A 13,326-nucleotide genomic window follows, 5' to 3' on the forward strand; every position below is an offset into this window, starting at 1 on the left:
GTGGAGAACCCTATTTGGGTTAAGTGACTTGCCCAGGGTCATACCGGATTTAAACTTGGGTCTTCCTGACTCCAGACCTGGCCATCTATCCACTGTACCACCTAGCTGCCCTTTTGACTCTATAAACAGTTCAACTAGGTGTTGTCCTCCACTCTTGAATCTTTTGTATGTCCCCTCTCTCCCCTGCCTTGTCTTTATGCCATTCATGCTTGACTTTTGAGGAAACATCACCATGAATATAATACTGCTAGCTAAATGAGATGGGATCAAAAGAAAAACTGAGCCAGGTGCTGAACTCGGTAAGAAAAAAAAAAGAAAGGAAAGTAACTTGGATGCTGGTAGGTGATAGGCAAGTTGGTGACAAAGAGAAGATCTATAAGAAGTTATGGGGGGGGGGAAGGTATGTTGAATATCCAGTATGTTGAGAAACATGGAAAAATGAGTGATCAGCTCTGCTTTGGGGAATATGAAAATTCAATCAGAGATAATTGAAAGGATTTCCATACAACAGTGAGGGCACATAGGAAGTTAGCTGACATGAATATGTGGCAGACATAGTGCTAGCTCCACTGGGTGATTTTTCCCCCCATCATGTTTAGCAACTCAGGAGTAAGACAATAAAGGAATTGGAGAGAGGAGCATCCCAGAGCTGAGGCATACAGGTCATAAATGGCAGAAGGACAAGGAAGGAGCCTTGGAGAGGGTAGAAAAGGATGTAATATCTTAAAGGAAAAAGAAAAATTTATATGAGCACCCAAAGATGAAAAGAACATGAGAAGAATATAGAAGAGGAGTTTTTATTTATATAATAGAGTGAGAATTCTAGAAAGCAGTTTTAAGAGGAGGACAGCAGGGAACAGAAACTGGGGAGCAGGAGGGCTGAGATGGACAGGGATAAGAGAATGAAGAATAGTAGCCAGGAAAAGGGGGTTCATCTTGGCATACAGTGCTTAGGAAACAACAGTGATAAGCAATTGGGAATTTTGCTAGCCATTGAGCTGGATAAATGCTGTTGTTTAGTCATTTTAGTCATGCCTGATTCTTTGAGACCCTGTTTGAGGTTTCTTGGTGAAGTTACTGGAGTGATTGTCCATTTTCTTCTGCAGCTCATTTTACAGATGAGGAAACTGAGGTAAAGAAAGCTAAATGATATGCTCAGGGTCAAAGATTTGAACTGGTCTTCTTGACTCCAGGGCTGGAGCTCTATCCACTGCACCAACTAACTGCCACATAGCAATTTTATTGAATTTCTCAATTGGCAATTTCAATGTTACCTCAAAATTCATGTTGTTGTTATGATGTTTCATCAAAACACAAAGCTATAAGCTTACCGAAATACAAGTTTCCCGAGGGGAACCCTTGGGAAACTTGTCATGGGCAAAGAGTGCTTCATTTTGATATTTTGTTCCCCAGTGGCTAGTCATGGGCAAAGAGTGCTTCATTTTGATATTTTGTTCCCCAGTGGCTAGTCCATGACCTTATACATAGGTGATTAATAAATGTTTACTAAAGTTAGTTGAATTTAGGCCAGCTGCTTCTTTTTATAAATGAGGCACAAAGGAAATAAGTGACTTGCCCAAGTGCCTCACAGCCCTAAGGCAATTGTTAAAAGTATATTAAATTGGGGGGGGGTGTGACTAGGTGGCACAGTGGATAAAACATTGGACCTGGATTCAGGAGGACCTGAGTTCAAATCCAGCCTCAGACACTTGACACGTACTAGCTGTGTGACCCTGGGCAAGTCACTTAACCCTCATTGCCCAGCAAAAACAAAAACAAAACAAAAGTATATTAAATTGGAAGGAATTTCCCAAGTTAGTAACAAAAGCAGCTGGCTCACAATCCACAATCCTTCCTTTCCAATACCACATAGCACCTTGGATCCACCAACCTGCCTCTAACACCAATCAAGGCTCTTTGCATAACTGAAATTCACAGAAAAGGCTGCAGTTTATAGGTACAAAGAAGCCTCAGAAAAGCCCTATGAATGCCTTTTGCATTCCCCTTACTTAATAAATCCTTCTTTCAACCCAGCTTCAGCCTTTAAACATCTCTTTTTTTTTTTAATGCTATCATACAGATATGGCTGGAAGAATGGAAAACTGCCAGCCAGCCGTTCATTTTACTTTCCTTCGTAGAAATCCTTGGATACAGAGATATTTTAAAGTACCTCGTGCTGGTGATTTCAGGGCAGCAGAGTTAAGGGCATGGTTCCACTGTCTGTACTTCAGATGACAGTTTTGGCTGATACCCTTATTCAAATAAACTGTCCATTCTGAGCTTGTAATTTACAGCAGCCCTCCCTGTGCCTATCTCGAGGAGCAAATATCCGCATGAAGACTCTCAATTTGTCTATTGGTTACACACACACACACACACACACACACACACACACACACACACACACACACACACACCATAAGGGAACATGAGTTGCTGGGTCAGCAGTGGAAAATGGATGAGAATCTCCATGAACCCTCGCCATCATTCTCCAATAAGCCCTGCCACTCATTTCAACACCATATGCTGCAGCCAAAGTCGGGAGAGAGCTTTGATTTGTAAATTGCATCTCTAGGATATTTCTAATGTAGACATCACAGGCTCTTAATTCACCAAGCTGATGGAATTCCACATACTGATACATTTCATGTCCTAATTAGCATTGACTGTATCATCCTAGGGTTTCTGATGATGCCCTGTCAATTTCCTTTTGAAAGTTACATTTTTTAAATGAAGATAAAGAATTTAATTAAATTTTTTATCTCTGGGATGTTTTATGATGATGTTCTAAGACTAAATGTATGCAAGGGCCCAATGTAATCTTCGTTTAGGTCTCTGGAGAAGGCCATAAAAAGTCCCTGAGGTATCTGAAAGGAGCATGCCATGAGAGATAATGAAGTCTTCCCCACACTGCCTAGCTACAGGGAAATCATTTCTTCCTTGAATCCTTCTGGTATTTACAGCCTCCCTTGTTCCTTTCTCCCCAACACAACACTCCGATGTCACTTCCTCAAATCTGTGCTGAGAGTAAAGCAAAGGAAATAGCTAGTTATTCATCAGTGGAACAGCAGGTAAGAAATCCCATGATAATCATGAACAGGCTCCAACATCACCCAAAAGGAAATACATCTGGGTGGGAGATAGATTGGTATAGGAGAAAGAAGGCTAGGTAGGAAGTAGGAAGACATTTGGTCAAATCAAGGTTCTCACAGTTGTTACCTGTCCCTTAATTTATCTCCTCCTCTATAAAAGGAGGAGATAATCCCTAAGGTCAAAAGTGTGCTGAGAAATATTTAACAAGTGGCTCTCCAAAAACTCAGGGCATATTTTTAAGTTTAATTGGTGTTATTAATATTTCTTCCATCACTTTCTTAAATGAGGACAAGGAACAAAATGATCATTCGTTCACACTGAAAATTTAACAATTGGCTCTCAGGTGTCAAAAAGGACCTGCTTTCAGCATGTTCTTACTAAGGTCATATGATCTTATAAAGACTAGGAAGAAGTGAGCCACCACTTCATCTACCTATGTATGGTTTTCTCTGGTGCACTCGAGTTGTGAAAATGTGTGTGTGTGTGTGTGTGTGTGTGTGTGTGTGTGTGTGTGTGTATAAACAACTTGGACCTCTATCCTGAGAGAATGTATTTTCTAATATGACATTTAAATAGGCATATATGGGTAAGGTACCTATTCCAGCCTCGTCCATCCACACTTTGGTTACTTCCTTACAGTCCTCTGGAGAACATAAAGGGTTTACTCTTTGCAGGCACATTAATGACTTATCCTGGGGAAATGTCACTTTGATTTATGCTTGATGAGGTATATTTGCAGAGAGGACTGAGAACTCAGGTCTACTGACTTCCTGTCTAGGGTTCTTTCTATTGTATTTTGCTGGTCCTACAGGAAGTGATCTTCCCAGGTCTATTTAGACTACCTGTAATCGAGGCAGTTAGGTGGCTCAATAGATAGAACACTGGGCCTGAAGTAAGGAAGACCTGAGCTTGAATCTGACCTCAGACATTTATTAGCTGTGTGACCCTGGGTAAGTCATTTAACCTCTGTTTGCCTAATCCACTGGAGAACCCCACACAGAGTCATGAAAAATGAGACTGTACAACAACAATCATAAATTACAGACTTTTCTGATGAGAAAGTGCTCTGACCCTGAGGAATGACTAGGCTACACAGTATTAGATAACATTATCATAATGAATACTGTAGGGTGAAGATGTTGAAAGTAAACAGGAAGGGCAGGCAAGAAGGATGGGAGATGTGAGGTTCCCTTAGAGGAGGAGACATTGAGTATGATGAGCCCCAGAGGGAGGCAAAAGGGAGAGACCTCTGTGAGGAGAGGGGATGGGAAGGATCTATAAAGTATGAGGGGAAATCAGGGTTTAGTGGAAAGGATGCTTCATCGGGAGTTAAAGGACTGGTACAGGGCCCTCTACTCTTAATAGTGACACTTAAGAAGGCTTCTTAAGTTTGCAAACAGACATTATCTCATTCAATCTCAACAACAGGTGATATCATTATACCCCTTTGACAGACAGGGCAGATAAGTCTTGGAGGTGTCCTGCCTGGGAAGGAGGGTTATAATCTGTTATTTTGTGAGTTTGCAATCTCAGTTTTCCTAAATCCAGCCCTTTCTGAACTACAATGAACTGACTTCAGCAAGTTATTTCTCCCCTCTGAGAAACAGTTTCTTTGCCCATAAAAGATGAGGGTTGTAATTATGCTCTTAAGGGCTCCTTCATGTGTGCCTATAAGATTAATATCTGAGGCTTGATTACTAGAAGAGATGTTTCTAAATAAGAAAATGATAATAAAGTCTGATTAAATAAATAACCCCTTGGTTTGGGGATTATTCACAATTTCACAATTCACAATTTCAATGAAGTCATTTTTCATGGTCTAATATACATTCAGCCCTATTGTAAGGGCCATGCATGACTAGATCCAGGAGCTGAAGACACTGTTTCTACCAAGGAGCTTACAAAGCAAAGAGGAGAATTTGGGCTGTCCTCAGGAAACAAACAACAAATGGATAAAAGCCAGAATTAATTTGCCTTTAAATCTCTACCCTCAGTACTATCCAACGAAGTATTCAATATAATTGTTGGCATGAACTACTTTAGTTAGCATCCTCCTTGTTTCAAAATTGATCATTATCTTTACTTATCCTCTCTTCCATCCCTCCTGCATCTCCTTGCTGCTAAGGAGAGCACATTCGCCTGGGGGTCAGATGTGCTCTCCTGTGACCTTGCTGCACAAACCATACACAGTCATTCTTCCATCTGTAACTTGGTCCTTACCCCAGATCTCCCTCATAGTTGTCAACTTTTTCTGCAGCCCTCCCTGTCATCTCTTGACACACACACACCAAATCTGTACGTTATAGTATTGGACTGTTGGTGGGCACCTTGGAATAGAATTATTCTCTAAAATGACAAACCCCCAAATGTATTTATAGACTTAGAGGATGACCTGGTAGAGAAAGAAAAATATCATGGTCTACTGTATCTACAAAAAATAATTAGAAGAAAGGATAATATCATGTCCCAAAGCTCTTAAGTTTTGTTATCTTGTCTAAGATGATAAAGAAGACAAGGGCTGCAATGATTCAGATCTTGTTTAAAGAGGGCTCAGATTAAAAGGATATTAGGGGGGCAGCTAGATGGCTCAGTGGATAGAGCACCGGCCCTGGAGTCAGAAGTACCTGAGTTCAAATCCGGCCTCAGACACTTAACACTTACTAGCTGTGTGACCCTGGGCAAGTCACTTAACCCCAATTGCCTCACTAAAAAAAAACAACAATAACAAACAAACAAACAAACAAACAAACAAAAAAGGATATTAGGTCATATGATATGCCAAGTGGCTTAATGGTAAGCCATGAGGGCTCTTTTCCCCCTTTTCTCCAATTACTCTTGCCTCTTAGAAGGTATGGTTACATTTGGAGGGTGGATGTTAGATTCTATGGTTTGGACTAGAGAACGGTTAGGAAGAAGAGGAAAATGAAAGAACCATGCAGGCTGTCAAAGGGAAAGGACAGAAACACTTAAATATGAGCCCAAGGATGACTAATGCCTGCAGGAAGGTAGCATTTGCCTAGAAATGGAGGCATGGGCTCTGGTGAGGCGTGGTAATGACTGTATAATTTGGCTAATGCAAGTCAGCTAGATCAGGCCTCTTCACCCATAGGAGAAAGAGGGATATGCAAATAGGGACAGGGAGAATGATTGATAAATATGTATGAGTATAGTTCTGGCTTCCCAAAGAATTTAACTAACCCCTGTATTTAGCCATATCAGAGTCATGTGATTGGTGTATTCAAGTATAGCAGAAGTCTACTTTAGATTCCTGTGTACAACTCCTTTTGTCAACCTCAATATAAAACTACACAGCTCCTAACTCTAAAGAAGCATCTAGAGTTTGGGCTACTATTGTCTGTCTAGAGCAGAATTTCTGGGGATATTATGAATATGGCTTCATTTCCTCTTGCAAGACAAAAGATGGGGACCCAAAGCATGGAAATCAAAGATGGGTGCTTCTTTTCCTGTGTTCTTCATGTATGGGTATGGCCATGAGCTTTAGATGTTATTCAATAAGCCTAGTAGTTGTAAGAAGTGGGGATGAGTTTTGTTGTCTGTTCTGTGAAACCCCACAGCTAAGGAAGGACTTAAGGATTATCTCAGGCATAACTGAGGGGTATTTGAGAAAGAGTAGGAAGAGAAATGCCTGATTGTCTCATGAAGAAGAAGAAGAAGAAAAGATAACTTAAGAAATATAACATCCTGTGTTCATATACTAAGGCTGGGTTAGGCTATAAGTGGACAGTAAGCTCATTTCCCATAACTTTTAGGTGGATAATTCCAGGTTTACTCTAAGTTGTTTCTTGACTTCTAAAGGTGATGACGTTGGGAGACTCAAAAAGCAATTTGTCTCATACCAAGGATGTCAAAGTCACCATCCTTGCTATATTTTTGAGCAGAAGTAGTTAACAGTCAGTTGGTGGTGGGGCAGCTAGGTGGCGCAGTGGATAGAGCACTGGCCCTGGAGTCAAGAGGACCTGAGTTCAAATCTGACCTCAGACACTTAACACTTACTAGTTGTGTGACCGTGGGCAAGTCACTTAACTCCAATTGCCTCACCAAAAACAAAAACAAAAACAACCCAAAACAGTCAGTTGGTGGCACTCTGTCCCATCCCAGAAACAATCATCAGGCAATTGGAACATCTTCCAATTAGCCTCTGCCTGATCCATGATGGCTGCCTCCATAATCCACATCACAGAGTTAACAAACACTATAATCCATCTCTTCTGCATAGGATCAGTAACCGTATGTGCTGGACCTGCTAGTACCTAAAAATCCATTTTATTGTTCTTTGGAAGATAGGATGCTACATCTACTTTGAAAGGCTCAGATTCCCCTTGTGCAAAAATAGCTGCTGATCTTATACGCAGCTTTCATCACCAATTTCCTTCTTTTCCCTTTTAAAATCACATCCTTCTAATCATTAATCTTTTCTTTAATAATCATTAAATTTTTAGCATTTTTCTGATGCCCCTTTATCATCTTGTAATTCTTTTCTCACTGGCTAATTTCTTCTACCATTTCTTCTATCTGGTAACCCTTATTCCTTTCTAAAAAGTCAGACTATACTTTCATCTTGTCCTCCTTAGGGAGTTACCTGGGTGGTGAAGTGACTTGAGTATTGGACTTGGAATCAGGAGTACCCCAGTCCAAATTTCGCCTCAGACATTTACAAGCTGAGTGACTCTGGGCAAGTCACTTAGTCCCTATTTGCCTCAGTTCCAAATCTGTAAGTGAGGGAGGGTTGTACAAACTCACCAACCTCACCTCCTCCAGAACTATCTGGATCCAGTGGTAAGATATACATCAGAATGACTGGAGATGGCCCTGGATGTTTAAGGCAATCAGAGTTAAGTGACTTGCCCAGGGTCACTCAGCTAGTAAGTGTCTGAGGCCAATTACTGAAATCTACTATCAAATCTTCGTTAATCTAAAGGGTGACAATTAATGGTTAAAAAACAAATCTAGAGTTTAATCACTTTACATATGCCCTTTATGAAAAATGTAAGCATTTTTTGGAAAGACCGTGTTTTAATCTATCATTGGTCATTTTTTTCTTAGCATGACTGAAGAATGAAATAGGTATGAGATAGAAAGAAACCACAGTGTCCAAGGAAGACTAGGGAAAACATCAAAGTAGCAAAAGGCCCCTGAACATGAAGGCTAAAATCCACAAAGGGAGGAAATAGATACCTTGAAACACCAGGTTCAACATCTCACCCTTATACATCATCCCTATTTTAACTCATTATCCTTGATCCTTAGCTGCTCTTTGAGCTATATAGGGTCCCTGGGATGAAGCACAGTGGATAACTCTCCCCTCACCACCACCATCCCTGTTCATATGAAGACAAGAACAACGTGTTGGCACAAGGTATATAAAGGGTTAGGAAATCTATTTGCTTGAAGGGAAGAGGTTTGGGGAATTCACTTTGTCTGACAATCACCCTCCCATATTTGGATCATTATTTGTTTTCTTCATGCCTTACAGAGAGGTTGGATTTGTGTATGAGCCTTCTAAATGTGACACTTTTTCAATTTGTTAGTGTCCAGGAAATAGCCCTGCTCTCCCTGACCCTGGTTTTTGCTATATACCTATTCTCAAGTAAGTCATGTCAGTAAACTCGAGATTGATAAAAGGCACTATAATATAATGATTTTGTGATACAGTTTTATGTGTCCATGTTGCCATGAACATAGTTTTCATTCAGTTACAGAAAAGTCAACAAGTACTACCTAGCAACAATTCTAATGTCTCCTTCTAGACGCAATAAATGTACACTACGAAGAAGGTATCTGCTGGAAAAGTTGTTTTTCTCCTCATATTAAGATGTAAACATAAATTGAGAAATAAAATGAATAGATATTATCTCTTACTTACTGGGAATTACAGATGCATTTGCTTTCTTTTTATATTCCCCAATACAACACTGCTTTAGGATGATTATTTCACTGGTTTCAGAGTCCTACAAAAAAAAAAGAGAACAATCTGTTAGAAATGGATACTAACTGGTATGCCTTCCCCTAAAACGTTCATAGCTAAAACAATTGGTATACTGATATTGCATATCCTTAGAAAAGCAAAGAAATAGATGTTTCATTTTTTTGGCTTTTTATCCCAGTACCTGGTATATAGCAAGTGCTTAATAAAAATCCTTGCTGATGGATTGATTGACATGAAGTCCCAAACTGAATGGGATTCAGGAACCGTATAATTGGTTATAGCTTACTGACTGATCACACTGAAAAGTCACTATCAGCCAGGTGGTACACACTTACAATCTAAGTTACAGAGGAGGCTGATGGGGGCAGATCTCTTGAGTTTGGAAGTTTGGAGCTTCGCTAGGCTATATCTATCAAGTATCCATATTAAGGTCAGCATCATTTTGGTGAGCCCCCATTAGCTGGGGTGGGGAATAGATTACATAAGAGGGGGAAAGGGGAGGGAAGAAAAATAGGGAAAGGGAAGGGGCAAGGCCAAGGGCAAGGGGTGGGGGAGGGGAGAGGGAAGAAGAAGGGAAAGAAAAGGGGAAAAGAAGGGAAGAAAAGGGAACAGAATTGACAATTAAAGCTGATCTGCAACCAAAATGCTACCTGATCCTCCTTTCCTATCTCTTTATGAGCAAAGATAGTCCACAAGTTTCACAGCAAATTTTAATTGGTCCTATTAGTAAAAGGAATATTACTTAAATGCAAGAATTAAAAGGCTTGGATGGTGTTTAATCATGTTAGGGAGGCAGACCAGTGCAATGGACAGATCACTAGACCTGGAGTTAGAGAAACGGAATTAAAATCTCCAGGCTTTTCCAATGACTGTTATCTCTGGAAAGCCTCTGAGTCAGTTTCCTCCTCTGTAAAAAGTTAGAGAATAGACTAAATGACCTCTTCAATCCCTTACAGCTCTAAATCTATGACCCTAGTGCATTTTGTCCCTCAGTTTGAATGATTCCATCTATAGAGGCATGCCTGTGAAATAGAAATTAATTGGTTTGACAAAACATGGCATTAGGTGAAATGATGTTACAGGGGGCAGGTGGCTCCCTAGGAGCAAGGTTATAAATGGCCAGCTGGCTGCCCAATGTCACAGCCATTCTTTACTTTACCAAGGGTGGGGCATGATTTGCTTACACTAGCATGCTAGAAGCAATATTCTAATAGCTGTATTTTGTTTTGTATTCATTCTTATAAATGAATTCAAATTACCCTGAAAATAGTTTCAATGTAAATTATATGTCAATTCACACATATATTCACATATACAAATACATGTAAATTTATATACATTATATATGTACGTGTGTGTGTGTGTGTGTATGTATGTGGGTATGCCTATAACACATGCATAAACCCACATGGCCAGATTGCCTTATTTTAGGCAAACTCCCAATAAAGAAATTCCCTTTAACAATGCTAATTAGCAAGTGTCTAGGACACCAGATGACTTGTCCCAAGTCACATAATGTGTCACAGGCAGGATGTGACCAAGGTTTTTAAGATACATTTTCTTCCCTCCCTCCCCGTCCCTCCCTCTCTCTCTCTCTCTCTCTGTGTCTCTCCCCTCCCTCTTTCTCTCTCTTTTCTCATAAATATGGATCTATATGTGTACGTGTATGATATACACTACTTTTTAAGATTAAGTCATAGTCAATACATGAATTAATTCTTTTTAGCAATTAACACTAATCATATATTGAGGTTTAAACCAAGCAATGTAACAAATACCTCATATATGGGAAAGCCACTGCTTTCTGAGGTGGATGTAAGACAAAGGTTTCATTCATCTGGGCTTTGCCAGGAAGCCCTTGTCCAGATTACATGAATGAATTCCTTTCAGCAATTAACACTAATCATTTATTGAAGTTTAAATTAGGCAAGGTTAAAAAAAAGTCCTTAATATGAGAGAGTCAGCGCTTTCTGACATGAGTTTGGGACAAAGGTCTTACTCTTCAGGTTTTGCCATGAAGCCCTTGGTTTAAAAGGTTCTCCCTGCTACCATATTATTATTCTCTACCTTACAGTTCTTGCCCTTTCTGGGGAAGTGCCATTTAGCAGAAAACACTTTGGTGGAGGTCTATCTCAAACATCAGCAAGCCTGGGAGTCAGCATTGATACCAGGACCTCTCTTGACATTGGCAAATGCATTTAGGCTCTGCAATTTAACCAGGGTGTTTACTTTTCATAAATAGAAAATCTGGTCATGAATTTTGTATGAGTGATCCAAGAGTCTTTAAAAAAATTAAAAGCTGTTGAAACGTGATTCTGACTCAAAACAATACATGTGTCATGGCTGTCATTCTACACATGTTCTTCTCTTGGTATTTCAGCTGCCCCAGTTGATGTCTATTAAGGGTGGAGGTTGGTAGGAGGAAAGATGAGGAGGGAGGAGCTCAGATCTCTGAATAAATCTGGAATGGAAAGCAAGTTCTTCCCTAGACTATGTCATGTTTCTGCTTCTCATATCTACAGGTAAGAAATTGGAAGCTTGTGACCCAGTTCTTCACAAACTGTTGTCACTTTCTGTAACATCCCAAAACCATGACCAAGGCTCCACTGCTTGGTTCCAGGCACCAGGGAGCTGAATTAACTAAACCTTTTGGGCTTGAGCAGTTTGTGACTGTTTATTGTTGTTCTAAGTTGCTGTTAGTTGGTTTTTACATTCTCTAGCAGAGTCTATGGGTCCTTCTGGGTTTTCCTTGATCTTTTTTTTACTGTATCAAAATAATTCTTTTTGACCTTTGTATTTTATTTTAGACTCTCACAAGAAAAAGAAAGGAGACAGTAGGTATGGCTCAGGGCCTAACTGTGCCCTTAGACAGGAAAGCCTGCCAATCTTTTTGTCCCCATTAGCTTCTCCAGGACCTCCCTGGAACCCCTAAATGGATCTGCAAATCTGGAGTCAGAGGGTATTCTGTTGTAGCCTGTGCCTCATTCCTTGAGTAAATGGGCAGGCGATAGAGTAGAAAGAGTAATGAGGTGGGTGGCTTTACTTGATCGTGAGGCATCCCAAAGAATTACAAGATTCAGTGACTCAGTTTCCCAAGTATTATCATCATCATGACTGATGACTACAGGGAGAGCATCATGGAGGTGTCTCGATTAGGGAGAGGAAAATGGTTATAGTTATAGTGAGAAAAAATAGGTTATTTCCTCATTATCTTAATCTCCATGTTAAGAAGGTACATAGAGGGGGCAGCTAGGTGGTGCAGTGGATAAAGCACTGGCCTTGGATTCAGGAGGACCTGAGTTTAAATCCAGTCTCAGGCACTTGACACTTAATTAGCTGTGTGACCCTGGGCAAGTCACTTAACCCTCATTGCCCTTCCAAAAAAACAAACAAACAAACAAACAAACAAGAAGGTACATAGAAGGCTTTATCCTAATTTGGACTTCCTGGGGTCCTAAGACCACATCCAAGGTGCATACTTTTTTCCTTGGACTTTTGTTTTGGGGGTTTACATGTCATAAGGTGAACCTAAGGACATTTGGTCCTTTCTGTGCATGTTCCTAAAGACATGCTTAAACTTGTCAGACTCAGAGGGTCTTCGTATTTTTGATATCTCTTTACTTAAGATCTGTTTTCTAGGTGTCCTGTCATCTAGGAATATTAATGGCTATTAATGGTTTATGGTCCCTGGTTACTGGCTCCTTAGGCTTCTGTTGATATTGGTTGATAGGGATGAACCCTCTGGGTTACTGTAAGAACACAAACCTTAGTTTCTCTGTTAACCCTTTTAGGTACTATTGATAAGGACTCAGGAGTCAGGTAGGTGGCACAGTGGATAAATCACTGGCCCTGGATTCAGGAGGACCAGAGTTCAAATCCAGCTTCAGACACTTGACACTAGCTGTGTGACCCTGGGCAAGTCACTTAACCTCCATTGCCCCACAAAAAAGAAAAGAAAAAAAAGATAAGGACTCAAGCCTCAGTTTATCTCTTAACCCCTTTTGGCTTCCTCCATCAAGAGCACTGGAACTGGTATCAGAGGACCTGGGTTCTAATGCTGGCCCTAGTCCCTTACCTATGTGACTCTGCCTCACCTATAAAATGAGCCCATTAAATCCATGATCCTAATAATCTAGAATACTAGAATGCAGATTCAGAGGCCAAACCATTTCCTCAAATATATGTTAAATATCAGAATCCCCCTCCCCCCCAAATTATTAGACAACTCACAGATGTTTTCCAGGGAATTCTTTTATGGAAGAAGGGCTGATAACACATGATCTAAA

The 13,326-nt window shown here is 40.3% G+C and overlaps 1 protein-coding gene across 3 annotated transcripts in view; it reads right to left on the bottom strand.

The window, feature by feature from the left end:
• The window catches only part of INPP4B (inositol polyphosphate-4-phosphatase type II B), a 965,936-nt gene that overhangs the window by 525,805 nt on the left and 426,805 nt on the right, over positions 1–13,326 (bottom strand). For all 3 annotated transcript variants that reach the window (XM_043973131.1, XM_043973128.1, XM_043973129.1), the window contains one exon: positions 8,978–9,062. The gene's annotated coding sequence lies outside the window, so the exon portion shown is untranslated. The remainder of the gene's footprint in view (positions 1–8,977; positions 9,063–13,326) is intronic.

The sequence above is a fragment of the Dromiciops gliroides genome, chromosome 6 (genome assembly GCF_019393635.1).
Source record: "Dromiciops gliroides isolate mDroGli1 chromosome 6, mDroGli1.pri, whole genome shotgun sequence".
Lineage (NCBI taxonomy): Eukaryota > Metazoa > Chordata > Mammalia > Microbiotheria > Microbiotheriidae > Dromiciops > Dromiciops gliroides.